Source organism: Mesoplodon densirostris, chromosome 11, assembly GCF_025265405.1.
Source record: "Mesoplodon densirostris isolate mMesDen1 chromosome 11, mMesDen1 primary haplotype, whole genome shotgun sequence".
Classification (NCBI taxonomy): Eukaryota; Metazoa; Chordata; class Mammalia; order Artiodactyla; family Ziphiidae; genus Mesoplodon; species Mesoplodon densirostris.
In genome coordinates this window covers 19,852,285-19,877,911 of record NC_082671.1, presented here as the reverse complement: position 1 = coordinate 19,877,911, position 25,627 = coordinate 19,852,285, and the positions used below count along the sequence as shown (strand labels likewise).

General features: G+C 41.0%; 1 pseudogene; it reads left to right on the top strand.

The window, feature by feature from the left end:
• The first annotated feature begins 1,427 nt into the window (after nt 1-1,427).
• On the top strand, nt 1,428-9,923 carry LOC132499473 (poly(A) polymerase alpha-like; annotated as a pseudogene).
• The last annotated feature ends 15,704 nt before the right edge of the window (nt 9,924-25,627 follow it).

Here is a 25,627-nt window from a genome sequence, read left to right as displayed (position 1 = left end):
TTGAGAGTCCACCTGCCGATGCAGGGGACATGGGTTCATGCCCCGGTCCGGGAGGATCCCACATGCCGCGGAGCGGCTGGGCCCGTGAGCCATGGCCGCTGAGCCTGCGCGTCCGGAGCCTGTGCTCCGCAAAGGGAGAGGCCACAACAGTGAGAGGCCCGCGTACCGCAAAAAAAAAAAAAAAAAAAAAAAAAAAACGGGTTGGAGGAAGAAGAGGGAAATCAGATTCCACAGTCTCTGTGAGAGAGTTACAGGGAGACAGTGGCTGACAGCAACCAGCAGTGGCCCCAACAGGAAGGCCTCCACGCAAGGGCAGAAGCTGCAGCAGGGAGCAAAGAAACCAACACAAAAATCCCAGCTTTCCTCTCCTCGCCCCCTACGCATTCATTTAAGCAAACACTTAGTGAATTTCCACGTCTTAGTCAGCTCCGGCCGCCATAACAAAACACCCCAGACCGGGTGGCTTAAACAACAGAAACTTACTACTTACAGTTCTGGAGGTCCGGCTGCAAGTCCAAGATCAAGGAGCCAGCGTGGTCAGGTTCCGGAGAGAGCCCCACTCCTGGCTTGCAGACGCCTGCCTTCTCCCTGCTTCCTTTTATGGTGGAGGGAGAGGGGAGAGGTTCTCAGGTGTCTCTTATAATGACGCTAATCCCCTCACGAGGGCCTCACCTCATGACCTCATCTAACCCTGATCACCTGTGAAAAATCCCGCCTCCTAATCCATTACACTGGGGGTTAGGGCTTCAGTATATCCATTTTGGGGGGACACAACTCAGTCCACAGCACTCCACTATTTGTGAACAAAGTCCCTATCCTCATGGAGTTTACATACTCATGGAGGAAGGCAGACAATAAAAAAAAAAAAAAGATATATATAATGTTAGGGTAATAGTGCTATAAAAACGTTAGTTCAGGGCTTCCCTGGTGGCACAGTGGTTGAGAGTCCGCCTGCCGATGCAGGGGACACGGGTTCGTGCCCCGGTCCGGGAAGATCCCACATGCCACGGAGCAGCTGGGCCCGTGAGCCACGATTGCTGAGCCTGCGCGTCCGGAGCCTGTGCTCCGCAACGGGAGAGGGCACAACAGTGAGAGGCCCGTGTACCGCAAAAAAAAAAAAAAAAAAAGGACGTGAACAGGCCTTTTCCTACCCTCACTACTCTGTGACCCTGATAATCCAAAGTGAATGGCTGAGCACCCTAGGACAGAATATCTGCTTCACCACTTAGGAGTCAGTCACCAAGAGTAACCTGGCTTCTCAAAGCACATCTCTGCAAAAGAGAACATAATACCTATCCCAGAAGGTTCTTTGGAGTCATAAATAATGTATATTCAGGGTCTGGTATACGATAAGCTCTGCAGAAATGGTATTTATCACTGTTTTTCTGGCAAGAAATCTCTTAACAGCACTTGGCTCTATCGGTAACATGGAGGACTTACTGATTTTGAAGTTCAGCAAGAATCCAGCCAGGGTTCTAGAACGTTGCTGTGGTAGCTCTCGGGCGCCACGTGAGGACCCAGGGGAAGGAGGAGAAGCAGTGAAGGCGGCAGGGGCTGAGGCGGGAGCGGGGGCGGGAGTGAGCGTGGACCGGAGTCTGAGGTGCAGACCGGGGTCTGAGGCGCGGACCGGGGTTTGAGGCGCGGACCCAGGGCTGAGGCCCGCCCCCTCTCCCTCCCGCCTCAGTGGCCACGCCCAGGGCGGAAGTGGCCGCCGCCGTAAAACGCGGCGATCATGGCGAGCGCAGCCGCGGCAGAAGCACCATGGCGTCATCTGTCCCATCAGTTTAGCATCCCCCAAGGAATCTGACCGCCTACTTACACAGAAACTAATTGCCACTCAAGTCCTTCAGGGGTTTTGGGAGAGGAAGAGGACTGCAGCGCAGGATTTTCATTTGGGCAAAATTAAATAACCTGGTAAGAGTTTTTACGTTTGGATCTTATAGATGAGGAGTACTACGAAAGGTACCGATATTGATGCGTTGTGTGTTGCCCCAAGACATGATGATCGAAGCGACTTTTTCACCTCATTCTATGATAAGTTGAAATTACAGGGAGAAGTAAAAGATGTAAGAGCTGTCGAAGAGGCATTTGTAATAAGTTATCAAGCTGTGTTTTCATGGGATAGAGATTGATATTTTGTTTGCCAGATGAGCACTGCAGACTATTCCAGAAGACTTGGACTTAAGAGATGACAGTCTGCTTAAAAATTTAGATGCAAGATACATAAGAAATCTTAACATTGCAGGGTAACTGATGAAGTTTTACATCTAGTACTAAACATTGACAACTTCAGGTTAACCCTGAGATCTATCAAACTGTGGGCTAAATGCCACATCTATTCCAATATATTAGGTTTCCTCTGTGGTGTTTCCTGGGCTATGCTAGTAGCAAGAACTTGCCAGCTTTGTCCAAATGCAATAGCATCAACTCCTGTACATAAATTTTTCTTGGTATTTTCTAAATGGGAATGGCAAAAGCCAGTCCTATTGAAACAACCTGAAGAATGCAATCTCAATTTGCCTGTATGGGACCCAAGGGTTAGTGTATTATTTTTTCCCCTAGAAATTCACACTGTGCAATAACAAATAAAAATCATCTGCAAAAACTTCAGGGAGACTTCCCATCCTGTTACCTATGAGTGGACATTACACTTTCTTTCAGTCTCAACTGTAATTGCCCTCTGAAGTGAGAAGTGTAATTATGTACCCTGTGAACTACATTTAATTGTACATAATTTGTAATATCAAGGGCACTAACTTTTTAATTCAGTCTATACAGAACTACCTTGTAAGTAAAAGTTGTGTGGGCATTTGTGCTTAAAAAATAATGATAAAAAGATACTTAAAAAAAAAAATCCAGCCAGGAATCAAGATGCAGTTCTCGGACTTCCCTGGTGGCTCAATGGTTAAGAATCCGCCTGCCAATGCAGGGGACATGGGTTTGCACCCTGGGCCAGGAAGAGCCCATATGCCGTGGAGCAACTAAGCCTGTGTACCTCAACTACTGAGCCCATGTGCCACAACTACTGAAGCCTGTGTGCCTAGAGCCCACGCTCTGCAACAAGAGAAGCCACCGCAATGAGAAGTCCGTGCACCTCAACGAAGAGTAGCCCCCACTCGCCACAACTAGAGAAAGCCCACACACAGCAATAAAGACCCAACACAGCCAAAAATTAAAAATAATTAATTAATTAATTAATTAATTTTTAAAAAGATGCAGTTCTCCCCATCCTTCAAGTAAGTCCTCTTGAAGGCCTCCTCTTTGGCTTTGGCATCCTGGTAAAGCAAGGGCTGGGAAGGACAGCCCTCCCCTCAAGGCCAAGGATCACTGTTAGTTTGCAACCTCAGGAATTTGGTTGGTTACCTGGGTGAAATTCAAAATTGGCCCCCCTACCCAGAGGAGAGACCAATGAAACAGGCAAACCACTCCGGATTGGTAGGTGGCAGGTGTAATCAGCAAGGGAGATTACTTAGGAGGCTTGTCTTGGGACCACAAGATGAGTAGGTCTCTGCACCTGCTGGCGGGAATCTTAAAAATGTATATAGAGGCCTTAATTATGTTCAGTCATGTATGTACCATCCAGATGGTCTCAACAATATCTTACCCCTCAAGGCTATGTCCTTGAAATAGCTCCTAGTGTGGAAATGGTGGGTGAAATGTACATTCCAAAGACAGGGGAGAGGGCTAGGAGCCTCCAATTGCCCGCATCCAACTGGCAGGTCAACTTTGACAATCGTGATGTCTTTATTCCCTCACCATCATTTTCTCATACAGACAGGGAAGTGGGACAATGGGCTGGCATCATGCCTGGTAGTAATCGGACTGTTCTAACAGAGTTCACTAAACATCGTTAAGAAAGGGGAGTACTAGGGTCACTTGAAGCCATCATGTCAGGGAGGTTTGGAACAGGAAATTGGGCTGGGTCTTAAAGGATGAATGAAATTTGCCAGGCTGGCAGGACTGAGGAGAAAGATTTCCTAACAAATACAACAGTGTGTCCAAATCGCAGAGAAATGAAATGGCGTGATGGTTCATTGTGCCGAAGTCTGATTTGAGAGCAGACGGAGATCAACAGAGACTGTCTCGTGGCACCATCCTGAGAAGTCTAGGTTATTTTTGTTTGTTTGTTTGTTTGTTTGTTTTGGTACGTGGGCCTCTCACTGTTGTGGCCTCTCCCGTTGCGGAGCACAGGCTCCGGACACACAGGCTCAGCGGCCGTGGCTCACGGGTCCAGCCGCTCCGCGGCATGTGGGATCTTCCCGAACCGGGGCACGAACCCATGTCCCCTGCATCGGCAGGTGGACTCTCAACCACTGCGCCACCAGGGAAGCCCGAAATTTAGGTTTTATCCTGTCTTCTGCGGGGACCCAGTGAAATGTTCAGTAGGGCAGTAACTTTCCCAGATTTGTGTTTTAGAAAGATCATTTAACATTTGTGTAGAGATGGGTTGGTGGGAGTGGGGTGGGGAGAGTGCACAATGAGAGATTAATTGGTAGACTTTGGAATGGTCTAGACAGGAAATAGTGTGCGCCTGAACTAAGGCAGCACCGGTGTAGTGGGAGAAGAGGACAAGGAGAAAATGGAATCAACAGAACATAGTGAATGAATCTAAGGAGTGGGTAGGAGAGCGGAGCTGAGTTTCCTGGTTTCCTGACTAGGGTGCTGGACTGGACAGTGGACAGAGTAAACCTAATGAAATGATATATTTTTCAAGGTGGAAATGCTCAAACGCGAATACACCAGAAAACATAATGAAGTAGTCCTATGTTTGCACTTATCTACAACAAATGTTTAGATTTAAAACACACTTTTGTTTGTATTTGACATCTTGAAATAAAGGCTAAACTACTCTATTCCTATATACTTTAAATCACTTTGAATGTGCAGTAGCTACAAACACTAGGCCATCTTCTGGGCAATGATACGCTGTTCCAAATTGGGAGAAACTCGGTAATATTATGTCATGCTTGATAATGTTCTCACCAAAATGTGACATAATTTCCCTTCCACTTACACCGTAGTTGCATTCTTAGAAAATTCTGTATATGTTTACATGGTAAAAATTTACTGTATGTTCATAGGTAAAATGGTGTTACATTCCAGGCTTAGAAAATTGTAAACAGCGTTTTTCACTTACATGGATGCCTCTTGGGAACATCTGAAGTTGTACAGAATACAGGACCATTCTTTGTGTGAGACTGTCCTGGTATTACAAAATCTTGAGTGTCTCTGCCTCTCCATATGCTATGGTGACACTTAAGCCACTGAAGCACCTAAATCATTGGGACAATTCAAAATATTCCCAACAAATTTCCTAAACATTCCCCAGGGGATGTATCACTCTGACCCCACTGAGAATTAGTATGCTCGGGGAATGTTCCAGAGAGAACACCACAGCATCTTCTTTCTCAGCATCTGTGGGCACCATTGCAGCCCAGAAATTAAAAATCAACTACCTTAAAGGGAACTTTGATCCTGATAATTGAGAAATTTTCGTAGGTTTGACTCAAACTGTACAAGACACACTAATGTTTAATCAGAAAGTATGAGAAGGAAAAAAACAATATCTTATCCATTCTTTCGTTTGTAGAAGAAGTCTCATCTCTGTCTCTGAGTGTTGGTGGGACCTTAGGCAATTCATGAACTGTAACAGGACCTGCTAGTCCAGGGGTAGAGTTAGGGGTGAGATATGGAGAATGACCCTGGCTTTACTTTGTGGCTGCCCTTGCCCACTGGTTTGTTTAATCCAGCGGCGTGTTGGAGTCGGCTTGTGCTGGCTTTTGAGAGCCAATCCCAACTTTGTGGAATTTGGGGGCTGGTTGACAATATATTAGAAACTTGAAATTGACCATGACGATAGTATTTAAATCATGGAAATTGGAAGACACTACAAATAAGTCCTCTCCCTACCGCCTGGAGCCAGTGGTTAAGCATTTACCAGCACCCCACTGGTTGAAGTTCTCCTCTACCCTGTAGGAAAGGGAAAGGTTGTCCCTGGGAAGGCATTATACAAAAGCCCATCCTCTACATCCCAGCTGGTCTCACAGGCTGCTCGTTATAACTTTAGCGCTTGGTGATAATGCTTATGTGTTAGTTGTGGACACCTCAATGCTGTTTCTCTGAAGCATCTGTACAAGGGTCTGTGCTGAGCACCGATATAAGCAGCTAAAATGACTCACCCCAAACAGACACCTTTGGGAGATGCTAGCACTTCAATCTGGCAATGAGTGCATTCCAGCCCTCCCCTAATCCTCTTACAGCAGCTAAGTTTTACTCAAAGCTTCAGCTTGGGTATAAAAAGCAGACTCACTCCTTCACTCAATCGGCTGCCCCTGCAAGACCAAGCTTGGGGAAAAGCCACAATTGCCTCCAAAGCAACTTGAAAAGGACAAATCCCTGAGCTTCAGTTTCTGGGCTAAAAAGAGTTAAGAGTTTTGTCAGCCCCGAGTCACTAGAGGCTTCAGAAGTCCGTCAAATCTGCCGACTCAACACATTTTGCTTTAAATAGGAAAGATGCCAACTGAAGTTGAATGACAAAAGAGATTTCCAGGGGGTGGAAAAACTAAGGAGAATGTCCGGAAAAATAATATGTAGGGATAGTAATTATTCCCACTTCAAACAATCTAACAGCCCTTTTACTAGCTATTCTGCCTCCTTTCTCCACCCTGTCCTCTGAGCTAAGTATTATTTTGTCTATTTTACAGGTGGCAAAATTAGATTGGTCAGATAAATAAGCTAGTTCCAGGACACTTGGAGAAATCAGAACTAAAATTCTGGTCTTCCAAGATCTTCCTCTCAATCACTCTGACTCTAGATACGTGTTCCCTATTTGGTAACATGAAGACAACAGAACTAAAATATCCCTCGAACCTCATCCATGCTTAGGCTTTCATGTACATGAACCGCTTTTAAAATAGTTGAAAATAGTCAAACATCCACTTAGTTCAATTGAATTCTAGTACATCTTTTAAAAATCAATATAAGCTACAATAACTCATATGTTATTTGATCCTTATATTTTTTCTCTTTTCCTCTTTTAAAGCAAATTTATTGAGATATAAAACATGCAATAAGCACAGTGAGTGTACAATGTGATAAGTTTTACATACGTATAAATCCATAAAACCATTATCACATCCTTCTATCACTCCCAAATTTCCTCGTGTCTTTTCTAATTCCTCTCACTTACTCATCCCACCTCCTCTCTCAGGCAACACCTGATCTGCTCTGTCAATATAGATAAGTTTTCATGTTCAAAGTTTTATCAGAATGGACTCATACAATGTGTACTCAATATCTGGACTCTTTCATAGAAATTTTGGGATATATCCATGTTGTTGTATAGATCATTAGTTCCTTCCGTTTTATTTTTAAGGAACATTCCATTGGATGAATATGCCACGATTCGTTTATCCATGTACCTGTTGAAGGACATTTGGCTCTTTACTAGTTTGGGGTTTTTACAAATAAAGCTGCTGTGAACATGCATGTAAAAATTCTTTGTATGGACATATGATTTCTTTTCTCTTAGGTTAATACCTTAGAGTGGAATGGCTGGGTCATATGTAAGTGTATGTTGAACTTTTTAAGAAAGTTAAACTGCCAAACTTTTCCAACGTGGCTTTACCATTTGACATTCCCAACAGCATAGTTTGAAAGTTCTAGCTGCTCCATATCATGGTCAACACTTAATATGCCAATCTTTTTAATTTAGCCAATTAATAGGTGTGTAGTGGTATCTCATTGTGGTTTTAATTTGCATTTTCCTGATACCTAGTGATATTAAGGATCTGTTCATGTATTTAGTTGCCATGCATGTAGCTTCTTTGGTTAAGTCTGTTTAATTTTGTTGCCCATTTTTAACTGTGTTATTTTCATGTTATTGAGTCTTGAGAGTTTTCTGCATATTGTGGATACAGTGCTTTAGCAGTTATATGCTTTGCAAATATTTTCTGCCAGCTTGTGGCTTGTCTTCTCATTCTTTTCTCCTTTGGAGAGAAGTTTTTTAATTTTGATGAGGTTGAATTTATTAATATTTATTTTATACATCATATTTTTTGTGTCATAGCTAATAAATCTTTATCTAGCCTAGTGTCACAAAGATTTTTACTTTTGCTTTCTTCTGGATGTCTTATAGTTTTAGATTTTACATTTAAGTCTCTGATCCATTTTGAGATTTTGAGTTAACTTTTGTATATGGTATAAGGTTTGAACTGAAGTTTGTTCTGATTGTTTTGAATATAGATATACAGTTATTCCAGCACTATTGTTGAAAAGACTATCCTTTCTCCACTAAATTCTCTCTGCACCTTTGTCAAAAATCAATTGTCCATATATGTGTGAGTCTGTTTCTGGACCTTTCTGGTTCATTGGTCTTTTTTTTCTATCTTTATGCTATTACCATAGTTTATTGATTACTGTAGCTTTATAAGTCTTGAAATTAGGTGATATTACCCTTCTAATTTTGTTTTTCTTTTTCAAAGTCATTTTGGCTCTTCTAGGTCCTTCGCATTTCCATGTGAATTTTAGAGTCAGCTTGTCAATTATCACACACACAGCCTGCTAGGGTTTTGATTGGGTTTGTATTGATTCTATAGATCTCTTTGGAAAGAACTGACAACTGTATTTCTATATATGTGCAACAAACATTCAAAATTTTAATATTAAAAATAATATCACTTACAATAGCATCAAAAATATGAAACACTTAAAAATAATTATGATAGAAGATGTGAAAGACCTGCTCACTGAAGAATACAAGACATTGCTGAGAGAATCACAGACCTAAATAACCTGGACAATAGAACTTGTTCATAAGTCAGAAGACTCAATATTGGATTGATTTCTCCTTCCCTTTAATAATAGAAGCTGTTGTACTTTCACTTCTCTTGGAGGTAGATGTGGCCATTTGACTATGTTCTGCCTAAAAGAATCTGAGCAGAAGAAATATATGTAACCTCTGGGTCATATCTTTTTTGCTTTCTGTTTTTCCCTTCCAGGGGGCTAGGGAGGATGGGGACAGCACTCGAGAACAGTGCCTCTTCAAGTCTAGCCCCCTGACCAGCAACATCAGTATCACTTGGGAGCTTTTTAGAAATGCAGATTCTCAGTCCCCACCCCAGATATACTGAATCAGAAACCCTGGTCTTGGGGTCCAGCATTCTGTGTTTTAAAAAGCCCTCCAGGTCTGACACAGGCTAACATTTGAAAACTGCTGCCCTCGGGAATGCAAAGCATCAAGTAGGACCTAGTTGGCTGACATCCTCACTGAGCAGAGTTGCCTACTCTCCCTGAACCACCAGCTTACCTTCACCCTCTTATATGATGGAGAAATAAACTTCTCTTGCTTGAGACTTTTATATATTTTTTTTGCTCTTCTGAAATTTTTTTATTGGAGTACAGTTGATGTAGACTTTTGTAATTTTTGTCTATTTGTTATACCATCCCTAACTCTGCCCCCTTCTTTCCTCCATGTGGTATTATCCTGTCCTTGTATCAGGGAAGTTTCTCTTTTAAGATATTCTGTTTACCTCAATGATATCAAGAGCATCACTTAATGTCAAGGATTGTATAGGATTGTACACCGAAGGGTACATCATAATAATAGGTAGTACCTTTCCTATATAAATTTTGACACTTTGAAAAGTTGGATAAATAATAAAGTTACATAAAAATGCTATAATCAAAGAGATATAAATTATCACATACAAGTCAGTCTTAAAAATTAAAATATGAAACATGCCATTTCCCTTTTTGCATAATTTCTCTTCTTTTTCTCTAACTTTGAAGAGGAACTATGAGGTTTTTCCTTTCCCTTCAAAGTATTAACTTTTTCAATCCACTCCTATCATATAGGTACTTTAGTCATCAATAACAGCAAGAATTACTCTGAAGACTTGTGCAAACGAATTGAGAAGATATGAATAGCCCTAGTGGCTGAAAGTAAAAGAAAAATACTTTAAATAATATTCACACTGACTATCCTAATCAAATCTTCAAGCAGGAAAAAAGAGAAAGAAATATGATGTAGAAAAAATTTCGTATTATTTTAATCATTTAGGTAGATAGAGAGAAGCTTTTAATCATATATATGTATATGTGTGTGTAGATAGATATCGTAGACAGATAGATAGATACTTCCCAAAATATAGTGAAATACAGCCTAACTGTATTTCGTCAACTCTTGATGAAAATTTTTCAATGATTCATCATGAAGCACTTCTTATGATGCTTGAATGAGCCTGTCAAACAACTTGAATACTTCCTAGTGACAGGAGATTCAAGTGTTCACAGCTCATTCAATATTCCACTTATTTGTTAAGCACCTACTCTGTACCAGGCAGCCTCTTCAATTTTTGAACAGCTATAATTGTTTAAAAGTTCTAACTCATGTCGAGATGAAATCCTCCTGTAAAGAGCTTCAACACCTCTTAAAGAGCTTCAACACAAAGTGTTTCTCCGTTGCAGAAACAGTGTACTGGGGGTTGGGGACAGTGATACAACTGCCTCTAGGGACCTCACGGTGTCATGCGAGCAGGGGCAGGACGTCTGACGGTGGAATAATAAACGCCAGTACACAGACATACAAAGTGCTCTCTGAGAAACTGGATGCAGAAGCCACTACCTCTGCTAAGGGAGTGGTCAGAGAAGGCTTCAAAGAGAGCATGCTATTAGAGAAAGGGTGAACAGTACTCAAAAGAAGAAGAACATTCCAGGTCCAAGGAATAGTATAAATACAAGCCTGGAAGCCTAAAAGAGCACAACATATTTGGAAACTTCAAGTGGCTCCGTATATCCCGAATAAAAGGTTGTGGAGCAGACGATAAGACTGACAAAAGCCTGTTAGAGGCAAATTAGGAAAACACTTGTTCTTCGTGACAAGGAGTTTGAACTCCAGGCTATGGGGAATCAGTAAAGAATGTTAAATGAGGAAGTGACATGATTGACTTTCTTTTTTTAAGTTTTATTAATCAGCTTTGTTTTAAGCAGATGTGGTGTATAATTCCCTAGAATTTATTTTAATTTTTATTTTATATTAGAGTATAGTTGATTTACAATGCTGTGTTACTTTCAGGTGCACAGCAAAGTGACTAAGTTATACATAGACATATATCCATCCTTTTTCAAATTCTTTTCCTATTTAGGTTATTACAGAATATTGAGCAGAGTTCCCTGTGCTATACAGTAGGTCCTTGTTGGTTATCTATTTTATACATAGTAGTGTGTATATGTCAATCCCAATCTCCCAATTTATCCCTCCCCCCCTTTTCCCTTTGGTGACCATAAGTTTATTTTCTGATTTGAAAAATTACTCTGACTGAAGTTGAGGATGAACCAGAGAAAGGAGAAAACATAAGAAAGAATAGAGAGGAGACCTGTAAATGGTTTGTTTCTTCCCCTTTCCCTCTCCTACCTTCTCTCTGTTCCTTCCTTCTGAAATAGGAAATATGTCTAAACAAAGGTGATACGTGTGAGGAAGAGATGAACCAACAGATTTCAGAGGTAAGGAAGTAAAATCATCATCAGTACTGTTTGACCAGTCCAATATGGGGATTGAGGGAGAGGGCTCTAAGTCTGCCCCCTGGGGCATCACAGAATTCTTCCCTATGATAAATCTTCAGTCATTTGAGAATAATTATCACATTCCTTCCCTCACCACTCAAAAAAGCACTCCTCTTCGACCTAAGGACAATAAAATGCCATTCCCCAGTCCTCCTGTCCTCCAGTGCTCGATTAGGTAAAGAGGGTGCCTTATCTAAAATTTCTCAACTCAACAATGTACTCAAACTCAGTAAGTAGATAAATGCATTCTTCTTCAGCCTATAGGTATTTACACCAGCCAAAACATCTCCCTCGCTGTTCAGCTGTCAAGAAAATATATTAATGCTTCTAAATCAAGAACAAAAATAAAATCACTCAGAAATAAGTTTAACATTTCATATTTTTGGCACTTGAAATATTCCTCTATTTGTGCTATCCTGAGCATATGACTTGCAAAGTGAAGTAGAAGTAGCCATAAATCAGGCTACTCTTAATACCGCTCCTAGCAGACATTTGTCAGGAAAAATAATTAACATACTGGCTAAGAGAACACTAATAAAGCAGTGTATTGCATTTCATTTGGTCCTTATTCAACAATAGCAAAGAGTTCCAAAGCAAAAGACAAAGAAAATTAGAATGATCATTATCCTATACCCTGTCCTATTGATGAAGCACATTCTTGATGCTGGCAAAACTCCTGGACCTGATCTTTCTTTTTTAACCTACTGATTCTTTTCCATCAGTGACAGACTTGTTCTGCCACAAGAGATGGGTTTCCAACTTGGCCTGAGGGAGGCATGTGGGTTAGAAACAATATTGTCATTGGCCTACTTTTGGCAAGATTGGTGGAAAATCAAACAACTGTTGTGGGCTAATAGTGCCCTCTGTTTTCCATTTTAGCTCCCATCAACAGAATTACCAGATGGCTAAGAAGCCACTATAATAGAGGTAATGTTCCAATATAGTGGAAAAAGACCAACCCAATAAACACTCTAACATTTATCTAGTCGCTTAAAATAGCAATCTAAATGTTTAAACATAAATTTTGTTAAAAGAATACATAGCAGAAACTCTTGAAGCCTCACTCCTTTCACCAGAATACTTGGTCTTTTTAGAGCAATATATTCATTGCAGATGCCAGCACTCTCAAAATAACTCATCCATCCTCCCAAATGCCAAACCTTATAACCCAGTGGACCACAATCACCTGCAAGATTTGTAAGACTCTTCCTAAACCCCCCAGAGATTCTGAGTCAGTGGGTCTATGATACAGCATAAGAATCTGTAATTTTAAAGAATTTTTCCAGACGACAGGGGAACCATTTAGAGAAGTGTGAGGTCTACCTGTGGGAGAAATTTTTAAATAAAGGTGTTGGACAGGGAAGCAATCAGTTGGGTGGATTTTCCGTTTACATATATCCTCTGCTCCCACCCACAGGTTTCTTCATGCCTCCTAGTGGATGGAGGGTGAAGTACCCAGGGTGAATGTGATCCCCTGGTTGAGAACCAATGCTCTTTGGAATAAAGAATCATGGAACTGCTTGGAGGAAAAACAAAAACAAAAAGCTTCCTCTCTTAAAGTGTGAACATGTAAAACTAGTAGGATTCAATTATAGACCCACTGTTTTCTTCAACACCCTCAATTTTGGTTCATTCTATGGGGTTAATGCTTCCTCTGCCCCCAAAAGAAATTCTGGGAAGATGGAATTGGTTTTTCCAGGCATTCTCAGAGAATAAAGTCATTTTGACTGAAAAAGAGTCTCATAATTGAAAGTCAAAATTACAGAATTTAAAGCTAAAATTTCCCTCCTCCCCATTTGGACCTGCACTCCCAATGGGAACCCACACATTCAAACTTTTCTCAATTTCCCCTCTTGCTTCTCCCTTTCCTACATCTCATTCAGTCAGCTTCCTCTCCCCTACGCAAGACTGAAGGTGGAACTGGGGTCAGGAGAGAGAAGGTCCTGCCTGACTAAAACCGATGCCATCTGCCACTGGCTCCCTCTGGCTGGCTACTGTGTAAAGCTGACTCACTCACGAGGTGCATGAGTGTTCTTTGTGGAGCTCCTGCCCTCACTGAGACCTCTCACACACAGAACTAGGAAAATCGCTTTGCTCTGGCTCCTGGATCACAGGTCCTGCAGCAGCTCCTGACTTCTTGCCGCCTTTCTCAATGAGCTCTCTTGCCCTACCTGCCCCAAGTGCTTGGGCAGGACTCAAGGCAGTCCAAGACCAGCTTTCTTTCTCACAGGTGGCCCATATTTGATCCATGGAAAAGACTCATGTCATTCTCTGTCCCATCATCCAAGCAGGAAGCTCTAACCAGAGAATCTTGCTTTTAGGTGCTTAAAGCTTGTGTCAGACATTGGTCAACTCTGCCCCTTGAACAACAGGAAACCAATGTATTCCTTTGAAGCACATTTTGCTTGACTTAAAGCAAAAAGAAGCCTCTCCACTACTTTATCTCCATGAGGAAAAGGGATGAGCAACATACTAAAAACTCTCTCTAAACAGTCCTCTCTTATATCTCCAACTAAGTCCTCTCAATCTCTCCAACTTCTTTCATAGACTGGTGCCAGATGATCTGCAAAATCAGTCCATAACTACCATCTTCTCAAAATGTGTCTAAGTGATGCTGCACCTCACTTGGCATGCAGTGCTTCTATTGTCTTGTGGCCTCAGGTGAAACAGGGATTTAAAGAGTTCCCTTTTACATTTGGGTGGCTAAAATCCTAGTCTTTTAGGCTGCCAAACTGAGAAGGGCAATGAATTTCCATTAGAGGATCTGAACATGCCCTGCATTTACTTGGCTCTTTGACGTTTGAAGTCTGGGCAGACTGGCAGGTCCCATTTGCCAAGGAGCAATTACTTCTGTAGTAATTAGGTCTGAAATCATGTTGCCTCTTTGAATCAAAAGCAGTTATCTGCGCGATATAACATTCAACCAGTGCAGACACAGAAGAGAAAATAAACAGCCAATGTTTCTTCCACCAGATGCAGCACTGAATTTCACACAGATAAAGATTCTGAGAGTATTAAACATTACAAGACTATAATATTAGAATACCGAAGACTTTTTTTTTTTAATTTATCTTTGGCCGCGTTGGGTCTTTATTGCTGCGCTCGGGCTTTCTCTAGTTGCGGCGAGCAGGGGCTACTCTTTGTTGCAGTGCGCAGGCTTCTCCTTGCGATGGCTTCTCTTGTTGCGGAGCACGGGCTCTAGGCGCACGGGCTTCAGTAGTTGTGGCTCGCAGGCTCTAGAGCACAGACTCAGTGGTTGTGGCGCACGGGCTTAGTTGCTCTGTGGCATGTGGGATCTTCCCCGACCAGGGCTCAAACCCGTGTCCCCTGCATTGGCAGGCGGATTCTTAACCACTGCACCACGAGGGAAGCCCCCAAAGAGATATATTGACTAAAGCCATATTATTGTTATTTCTATTTACAATAGGGTAGAACAGGGGGACAATGTGAGGGAAAAGAAGGAATCTTAAGTGGTAAATGGAAAGCAAAATTTAGATATATCAAGTATTCTGAAGATCAGCTAGTTTGATTCCTTTGTTTTACATAAAATAATAACAATAATAATAGGCAACCCTACTGAGCATTTACTATGCCTTAAGCACATTGTATATGTTATCTCATTTAATCATCACATATATGAAAGACTGGTAGATTAGATTATTGTTCTTGGGTGTTCACTCATTCCCATTCTCTGCTATGCAACCTCACAGCACATTATGGAGGGCAGAGTATACTTCTCTACCCCATTGGTGTTGGGCTTGGCCATGTGACTTGCTTCGACTAATGGACCGTTAGCACATGTAACACAGATGTGTTTGTGTAATTTGACTTGTCATCCTGAATTCTTGAGATTGTTGTTGGTTCAAGAAGAATGAAGAAACATATGGAGCAGACCTAAACTCAACCTGAAACCTAGAGCCAAGGTCAACCAGTGAGCATCTTCAAGCAGATATGACCCAACAAACTTGCAGGAGCATGAGCTAGGAAAATTAATGCTGTGTAAGTTGCTGAGTTCTGGGCAGATTGGGATGTGCCATTATTTTGGCAACAGCTGACTAATATGCAGACTTAGACAAAAAAATTTCTGCCTATGACCACTACCAAAATAAAGTTCAGAATAGTCATATTCCCAGTTTTCTCCCATACTACCAACTTATCTCAATTTAGATACCTTGACTCTAACCTGTGGTCACTGCTGGATGTTAAGAATTTTATTGGGAAAAGAGTTCTATATGAAACTCACAGAAATTCTGAATTACTAAGAGAACTAAAAATTTCCTCCTCCCTTTTTTTGTTTTTGTTTTTGCTGTGCATGAGATAAAGACAAGCAAAAGGACATCTACAGTTTGACTCAAGCAACATATCAGCTTTAGAATGAACAAGAGTAAAGCAAATTGGCAAAAGTTTTTCATGCAAAATGAACCATCAAATCCCAGGACTAGAAGCACATAAATCCTTGGCATTAATCAATGGGTATTTATTGAGTGCTCATGCAATGTTAAGCTGAGGGCAAAGATGGCAGGGGGGAGTGGTTGCTTACTGATTGGTTAAAAATAGAAGTATAGGGCTTCCCTTGTGGCACAGTGGTTGAGAGTCCGCCTGCCAATGCAAGGGACGCAGGTTCGTGCCCCAGTTCGGGAAGATCCCACATGCCACGGAGCAGCTAGACCCGTGAGCCATGGCTGCTGAGCCTGCATGTCCGGAGCCTGTGCTCTGTAACAGGAGAGGCCACAACAGTGAGAGGCCCACGTACGGCAAAAATAAATAAATAAATAAATAAATAAAAGTATGAAAGAGAGATCTCCCTTGAGAAATTTTATCCTCATTAAAAAGTAACTCTTGGGCCTTCCTTGTTGGCACAGTGGTTAAGAATCCGCCTGCCAATGCAGGGGTCATGGGTTCAATCCCTGGTCCAGGAAGATCTCACATGCCACAGAGCAGCTAAGCCTGTGTGCCACAACTACTGAGCCTGCAAGCCACAACTACTGAAGCCCATGTGCTCTAGGGCCCGCGTGCCACAACTACTGAGCCCAAGTGCTGCAACTACTGAAGCCTACGTGCCTAGAGCGCATGCTCTTCAATAAGACAAGCCACCTCAGTGAAAAGCCCATGCACCTCAATGAAGAGTAGCCCCCACTCGCCACAACTAGAGAAAGCTTGCACTCAGCAATGAAGACCCAACATGGCCAAAAATAATAAATAAAAATTTTTTAAAAAAAGTAACTCTCATAGGTTCAAATCATTGCTTCAAATCCCAAAATATTCAGAACTGCATAGAAAGTCTTAATTTGCTTCAAAAATAAATTCCAAATTTGCTAACAAACAAAAACATCTACCCCACCCTCAAATAAAACCTACAGCAAACATCAACACAATAGTGAAACTTTTAAAGCATTAACTTTAAAATTAGAAAAAAGACAAAAGCCTGATATCACCATTTCTATTCACATTATACAGGATATCTGAACCAGTAAAATAAGAAAAAGAAAATAAGTCAAAAACATGAGAACTAAACAGGAAAAATCAACAGCCATCATTTTATGCTTGTGTACATAGAAAAAAAAATTATATAGGTAAAGTGTTAGAACTATTAAGAGATTTTAACTAGGTAGCTAGATATAAGATTATTAGTTTTTAAATCCATATTAAAAAGTCAATTGTACATTTACACACCAGGAACAGACATTTACAATACACAACTTTTAAAAATACCCCCTAAAAATCAAAAATTAAAAAAAAGTTGTATAAATAAATTTCACAAAATCTTTGCAAGATCTCCGAGAAGAAAAATATAATACTTCACTGGAAGGCATGAAAGATGACTTAAACAAATGAGAGACATACCATGTTCATGGATTACATGAACATGTATGTATTCTAACCATATCAGTTATCCCTAACATGTTCTGTATATTCAATTTAATTCTAATCACAGTTCAGTAGGTTTTATGGAACACTAAAAGCTAATTTTTTAATCATATGTAGATTAATGGGTAAATAGAGAGATAGTTATGTGACAAAGCAATATGGCAAAAGGTTAATTATGGAATCTAAGTAGTGGGTTCTGGGCCTCCCTGGTGGCGCAAGTGGTTAAGAGTCCGCCTGCCGATGCAGGGGATACGGGTTCGTGCCCCGGTCTGGGAGGATCCCATATGCCGCGGAGCGGCTGGGCCCGTGAGCCATGGCCGCTGGGCCTGCGCATCCGGAGCCTGTGCTCCGCAACGGGAGAGGTCACAACAGTGAGAGGCCCACATACCGCAAAAAAAAGAAAAAAAAAATAAAAAATAAGTAGTGGGTTCTTGGGTGTTTGTTTGCTATAAAATTCTTTCAACTTCTTTTCATTCTTGGAACTTTTCATAATAAAATGTTGAGGAAAATCATATGGAAATGTCAACAGCTCAGAATAGCCCAGACACTCCTGAAAAGGAAGAGCCAGGTGCTTTACCACACAGGAAATTTTTGAATAAAAATTATAATAATTAAGAGAGTGTGGCATTGGTATGGGAAAAGAAAAATCAATGGACTATAATAGAAATCAGGCATTTATGAAAACCTGATTTATTTCAGATCTGACATTATATATCACTGGGGAAAGGGTGGATCATTCATTAAATGGTTCTAGGAAAATTGGTATGCAAATAAAAAATAATTAAAATGTTAACAACAAAACTTTAAAACTCAGGAAAAAGAATATCTTTTAAATATCTTTAAATTAATCATGGCACAAAAAAGTATATAATAAAACCGTTTGCAAAAAGAGTTTAAAACAGAGAAGATTAAGCTATATATATATAGATAGATAGATAGATTAAGATATATATATATATATATATATATATATATATATATTAGGGTTTCTAAAAGAATAAGGAAAACATTATTAAAATTTATGGAATGTTTTTCTTTTCATACTAATAACACTCTTGCAAACATGGTGAACATTCTTAAAATCCACTGGACTTTGTAAGAAGGGTGGCAGCACCAACCCCCCAAAATGACAGTACAAGAAGGGCAAGGATCCTCAGTATGCCCAGGGAAAGTAGCATTATAACAGGAATCAGAGTGACTATGGTAAACATAGACTAAGCTGTTTTTTCTAGGAAAAGGCTAAAACTACAAAGAAGATTGCACTAAGGCTTGAACGTATTGAGCCCAAATGTAGATCTAAAAGAATCCTGGATATTTAGAGATTCAAGCTTTGGAACTGGGAGGAGATAAGAGAAAGGGCCAAGTGATCCAGATCTAAGCTTCATCTTTTGTTATGAAGACAATAAAATTTTGAGGTTATGTTCACTTCATTTGGTTGCTTTGTTCTTCGGGGAGGGAAATAAGCTAGTGTCATCAACAAAATTCCCCTTGTGGGGAAATATACACTTTAAAAAATTGTATGGAGGGCTTCCCTGGTGGCGCAGTGGTTGAGAGTCCGCCTGCCGATGCAGGGGACACGGGTTCGTGCCCCAGTCTGGGAGGATCCCACATGCCGCGGAGCAGCTGGGCCTGTGAGCCATGGCTGTTGAGCCTGCGCGTCCAGAGCCTGTGCTCCGCAACGGGAGAGGCCACAACAGTGAGAGGCCCACATACCGCAAAAAACAAACAAAGAAACAAAAAAAAATTGTATGGAGTGGAGGGATGAGGATACAATTTGGAATGAGCATATCGGGAGCCACAGGTGTAGTAGTAATGATCTGTTTTTTTAATTGGGTGATATATATGAATGTTTATTTTATTTATAGTTATAAAACTGGATACATACTATTTTATATATGATATAATATACAAAGTAAAGATTTTAGGTCAAATGCAGGATGCTAAGAAACCTAATAGGAAAGTAAAAAATCTAAAAAGCTAATCGAGATAGAAAGAGATAAGCAAACTCTCTTAAAACCTTAACATTTTCATGTCCCTCAACTTTAAAGAAAATAAGCCAAAATAAAGGTGGCACTAGCTTATATTTTACTTTAGTAAATTTGGTAAAGCATCCATGAAGTATAATCTAGAAGCTTAAAAACTACACAGGACTTCATGAAGTTCTTTTTTATTAGCCTTCCAAAATTTATGAATTGTAGCTAAGTATGTCTTTCTGTCTTAGGAAAGAGAGCAAGGGAGTAGAAATTATGACCAAATATCCTTCCCTCCCTCCTTCCTTCCATCCTTTCTCTCTCCTTCTGTATTAATTTTAATTTTCTAATACTGTATAACAAATTACAAAAAGAAGAAGAAGGAGAAGAAGAAGAATAAAAGAAGAAGAAGGAGAGGAAGAAGGAGAAGGAGATGAGGAAGAAGAGGAAGGAGAAGAAGAGGAAGAGGAGGGGGAGGAGGAGGAGAGGAAGAAGAAGAAGAAGAAGAAAGAAAAAGAAAACCACACAGAAGCTTAAAACAAAACAAAGTTATTATTTCACAGTTTCAGGTCAGGAGCCTGGTCACCGGTCAACTGGGTCCTCTGCTCAGAGTCTTGCCAGGCCAAAAATCAAGGTGTGGCCAGAGCTGTGATCTCATCTGCGACTCAGAGTCCTCTTTCAAGCTCATTCAGATTGTTGGCAGAATTCAGTCCCTTGTGGTCGTAGGACTGAGGTCCCAGTATTCTTGTTACATGTTGGCTAGGGGGTCACTCTCAGCACCTAGAGGCTGCCCTCTGGTCCTAGCTATATGGCAGTCCTACAACCTGCAGCTTACTTCTTCAAAGCCAGCAGGAGATATCTCTTTCATGTTTCAAATCTAACTTCTTTTAAGGGCACACCTGATTGGGTCAGGCCCTTCTGGGATAATCTCTTTTGATTAATACAAATTCAACTGACTAGGGACCTTAACTGCAGCTGGAAATCACAAGTTATTTGAGATGTGTGAAATATAGAGTGACTTGTGACACTGAGGGAGAGAAGACTAAAGAAAAAAGCTAAGTCACATAAGACATTGTAAGCCAATTGTGGGATGTGGCCCTTATCTTAGCAACAGTTAGAACTCATGAAGGAGTGAAGGTTTTTAAGAGCAAAAATGTGAGTAAGAATGATAAAGAGGACAAGTCATTTGAGCAAGTATTTGTGGAATGAAAGGGAAACCTGTGGCAAAAATAACTCTAGAAACTACCCCCAAAATAAAACGGCATGCTCCCAGAAATGCTTGAATTTGAAAAACAATTATTATAACCAGAAAAAAAAGTCATATGCCCTTCCTCCTCTAGCCTACCACAAATAGACACATATGGCTTTTGATAAAATAGCTGAGAGAGAGAAAAGGCAAAATGCAAAGAGAATAACCTTTAGGGGAGAAGCATACTGCAATCCATACTGTATCTTCATCTACTGTTGCCGGGTAGGGTAAAATTTCAGCCTTAAATATCCTTGAAGTCAAAGTCAAAGGAATACAGAAAACTTGGCCAGTTACAAAAGTCATTGTGTCCACAGAATTAATTGTTCAGAAGAACGAACATGCCTGATGGTGAGATTGAGTGAAACTTTTCCTCTGTTATTTTAAGTAATACACCAAGCGTTAGGAGAGGTCAGAACAGAGGAATGACCAATGCACAGGTGAGTTTGATGAAAAATGTCTCCTGATGAAGGGAAGAGAGCATATGGCTCTGCAGAGAGAAGGGGCACATCCTGATCATAAATTTATCTCCATCTGCGGCATTCGATTACTTCTCATTCGCTGTGTCAAAGGCCTTATTTTGTGACTGGAGTATCCTGTGTGTATAATAACTTGCCAGCATCATCTCTTGGTTCTTTTCAGGGATTAACTACTTGCTAAATTCATTTATCAAAATTAAAACTACGTTTGCAGAATGTTGCCCTCCAAATCCCAAGAAACTATGAAAGATTAACCTTTTGCAGATCCTTCCAGACTGAACACCACTGGGTGACATCAATGCAAGTGATTAATAAGAGCTTTCTAAGGTCCAGGGGAGATGCTGACAGACATTTCCCTCAGATGACAGCATAAGTCATCTCCTAATCAACCTATGAAAACACACACCCTGATACTCTCCATACTAATGGAACACTTCGAATTAATATTTAGAATATCCATAGGAGTTCTGTTTTACGTTAGTACCAGAGGTTTTTTTCAAGTGTATCAGACCACCTCGATGCTGTAAAACAGAATTCATTAACTCAGTCTCGTTTAATCGTTCTAGAAGCAACAGTAGCAGCAGCAGAATGAAAGTCAAATCCAGAGTGAATTAGTCATAGCTTTTCTGTGATGCTGTTTTTTTTTTTAAATGGCATTAGCTAACATTTTTATCCCACTGACCCCTGTACCGTCCGAGTTGTATACAGCCTGTATACTCACCACGGAGAAGCACACTCCTCTTCTGTCTTATTTCTTCCTCGTCTCTTTACAGCCCGTGGTGCTATCTTGGGGCCTTAGAGGCATTTCATCCAAATATCCACATTTGCACAAAATGTTCCAACACCTTCCCAGTACAATCCTTGACATTTTCCCTCCCCTCCCTGAGAGGCATGTGCTGTGAACCTGCTCCTTCTTGCATGTGAAATGGCAGCTGGGCTCATTAATGGTTCCCTCAGATCCTCTACGGACTTTATTCCTCAAAACAAACTCTTTGGCTCCGTTCATAACAGGTCTGCTAGCACCCTAAATAAAGTGCCAAGACTTTGCTTCCCATTAAAGGGTACGGGTTAGACCTGGATGGAGGTATAAAACGGTACGTGTCCTATCAAAGTATTCCCAGATTCCTTTAATTACACTTAGGGAGTTGTTCCCTTTGAATCCCCTAAACAGGTGGTGAGTGATGTTTTCTTTTTCCCTCAGGGGCTACTAGCTTACAATATAATCATTTAACTGGGAAACACACGGGTTATGCTGAAGTCATTCATTTTATATATATCTGGTATACCTAGCATTACTGAGCATATATGGTTACCATGCACTGTGTGAAGTGATTTATATGCATTATTTCCACCAATCTTTATAACTCTGTAAGTTATGTTTAATTACCAATATCCATTTAAACATAAGGAGACTGAGGTACAGGGAGTGTATTAATGTGTCCAAAGTCACTCAGCTAGCAAGTGGCCAGACCAGGAGTCAGACCTGGTCAGTCTGGCCCCAGAGCTTGAGCCATACTCACTGACTGCCTTCCCCTTCACCCTGGGTGAAGCTCTGAAGTAGGTCCTAGAGTCATGTGGATGGATGCTGAAGACAATATTTCTGCCCCACATCCGCCCAGAGCGTAAATTCCAAGAAAAACACCTTAAAGTCTATTACAGAGCTAAGAACAGAGTGGTGGTCCAGCATGGAAAATGGAATAACTAACTCAGCCTAGAGGACTGAAGAAAGCTTCCCCAGGGGAGTGACATTCAAGCCACAAATGTGACAAAGAATACCTGAGGAAGAACAGACAATATACTATAAAGTACAATGTTATAAAAGGGGATGTACCAGGAAAGGCAAGAAGCTTGATATGATGGCATGAGACATGGGACCATGGAGAGAGGAAGAGGATGAGAGTGACGAGACTGAAAGGTTAAGTTAGGCCTTAATTGTGATGCTAAAAAGTCTGCATATTATTTTCAGGTAAGGGAGCCAACTGCTTTTAAGCAAAAGGATTACATTATTAATGTTAACTCTTGGGTTGCTTTTTTTTTTTTTTAAAAGAACATTAGCCAAGTTAAAGTACAGATAATGGAGTAGAGAGAAAGACCAGAAGAAAAGGCACCTGTTTGGAAGCCAAGACAACAGCAACAGCAAGACATAAAGAGGGGCGGCTTCCCTGGTGGCACAGTGGTTAAGAATCCGCCTGCCAGTGCAGGGGACATGGGTTCGAGCCCTGGTCTGGGAAGATCCCACGTGCCGCGGAGCAACTAAGCCCATGCACCACAACTACTGAGCCTGCGCTCTAGAGTCCATGAGCCACAACTACTGAGCCCGCAGTGCTGCAACTACTGAAGCCCACACGCCTAGAGCCCGTGATCTGCAAGAAGAGAAGCCACTGCACTGAGAAGCCTGCGCACAGCAAAGAAGAGTAGCCCCCACTCGCTGCAACTAGAGAATGCTCGTGCACAGCAGTGAAGACCCAACACAGCCAAAAAATAAATAAATAAAGTTAATTAATTTTTTTTAAAAGCTTAAAAAAAAAAAGACATAAAAAGGGCCTGAGCCAGACCAGTGGGAAGGAAAGGCCAGAACAAGACACATGAAAAAATTTCTCCACACTACTTACTCCACCATTTTCATACCATATAGTTACTTAATAATTTGTTTATTTTCTATCTCACTAGATTATAAGTTCCATGAGAACTTACAAGGATTTTTGCTGAATCCTTAGTGCCTAGAACACTGCCCCACAGAACCTCCATAAATATGTTTAGAATAAGTGAAGTAAATTCAAAGGAATTGAGGGATAAATTGGATTTAAGAGATGAGAGAGTTAAATGACTGAAACTTCTAACTAAGGAAACTGAATGGATGGTGATAGAGATCAAGAACCCACAAGTCAGTTTTAAAGTGTCTACAGAATTCAGACTGATGTATGTTGAAGGCTGTTTAACGTTTGGAACTGGAACACCAGGGAAAAGTTGAGACTGGTTTTAGAGATTTTGGAGTCATCAGTATAGAATTAGAAAGAGTCCTGAAGTCATGGAAATGGACAAAACCAGGCAGAGCCCATGAGAGGGAAGGAGAAGAGAAGTAAGGAAACCATGAGCAACCACAAAATTTAAGAGATATTATAACCAAGAAGGACTCTATGGGGCTTTCCCAGGAAAGACCCCCCACCTCCCCTGCCCATGTCCCCTCTGCCTGCCTCTTGTCTGTAGAAAAACTTTAGCCAAAGAAAAATAAATTTAAACAGAGAAATAAGAAAATGCAAAAAGCAAAGGAAAATAGTCAAATAAGACAAAATAATAATAGTTCAACCATTAAGTAAAGTCAAGGACCTTTAGTTCCTCCTTAAGGGCTATAGATATATTTTGAGCCATATCCTTTGAGCTGTTTTGCAGATTCTGAAACCCCCACCAGGTGGAAGGAGTTAACTACATGATGACCAGACTGTAGCCATGACATGAGTTGCTCCATCTTACACAATTCTGAGAACAGGCCTCAAGCGAAATGGGAACGAACCAGCCCTGGAACTGAAGATTAACTGTACCTAAAACAATCAAGATGACACTGATCAGACCACCACATGACCAATTTCAAGATGATTGTTGGAGCTGACTGTGCTGTTCTGCATGTAACCCCCTCCCTCTGTCTATACACCCTTGAAACTCCCCTTTAAAGGCTCCTGCCCTGTGATTGGCAGTTGGGAGTTGGTTCTTTGGGACATGAGTCCATCTTCTCCCCGGGTTGCTGGCCTCCTGAATAAAGCAACCTTTCCTTTCCCACCAACACTTATCTCTCGAGCATTGGCTTTCAAGGTGTGAGCAGCTGGACCTGAATTTGCTGACAATAGGAGAGCCAGTAACAGAAATAAAGAAGAAACAGTGAGAAAGCTAAGAGAAAAACTGGGAGAGAAGGGTGTTCTGGAAAAAACAGAGGGGAGAGTCTTGAAAAGCAGAGCCTGGGGATGAGTTGTGCCATTAACCTTATCTGAGTAAAATCAAATGAAGATAGAAATCAACTATACTTCAATAAAATATTGTTTTTAATAAAAATAAATAAGTAAATAGAAAAAATTGAATGAAGATAGAAAATAGGACTTTCTTTCCTTCATTAAAAATAAAAACCACAACTTGCACCAGAGCACATGGACTGGCAGGCAGAGCAACACTTCCCCTTGAGCCAAGGATCTTTGTGCAGGACAAAACCTGCTCGACCTCCAGGAGGTGGTCCTTGCTAGGAATTAGGCAAGGAATTATTTCAGGGTAGTGAGACCAGAATGCAAGGACCAACAGAGTCATCCATCTAAGATAACGGAGAAAAGAAAAGTAAAGGAGAACAGGGCAGGAGATGGAAACAATCCATCTTTGAGTTTAAGGAGCATGGTGAAGGTTTGAAACAGAGGAAGATAAAACTTATTAGAGGTTAGAAAAAGGGTGATCTGATCTGTATTGATAGTTCACCTGAGGTTGGATCCTAGTGCCACAAATTGCACAGGTGTGTAATTTTTTCC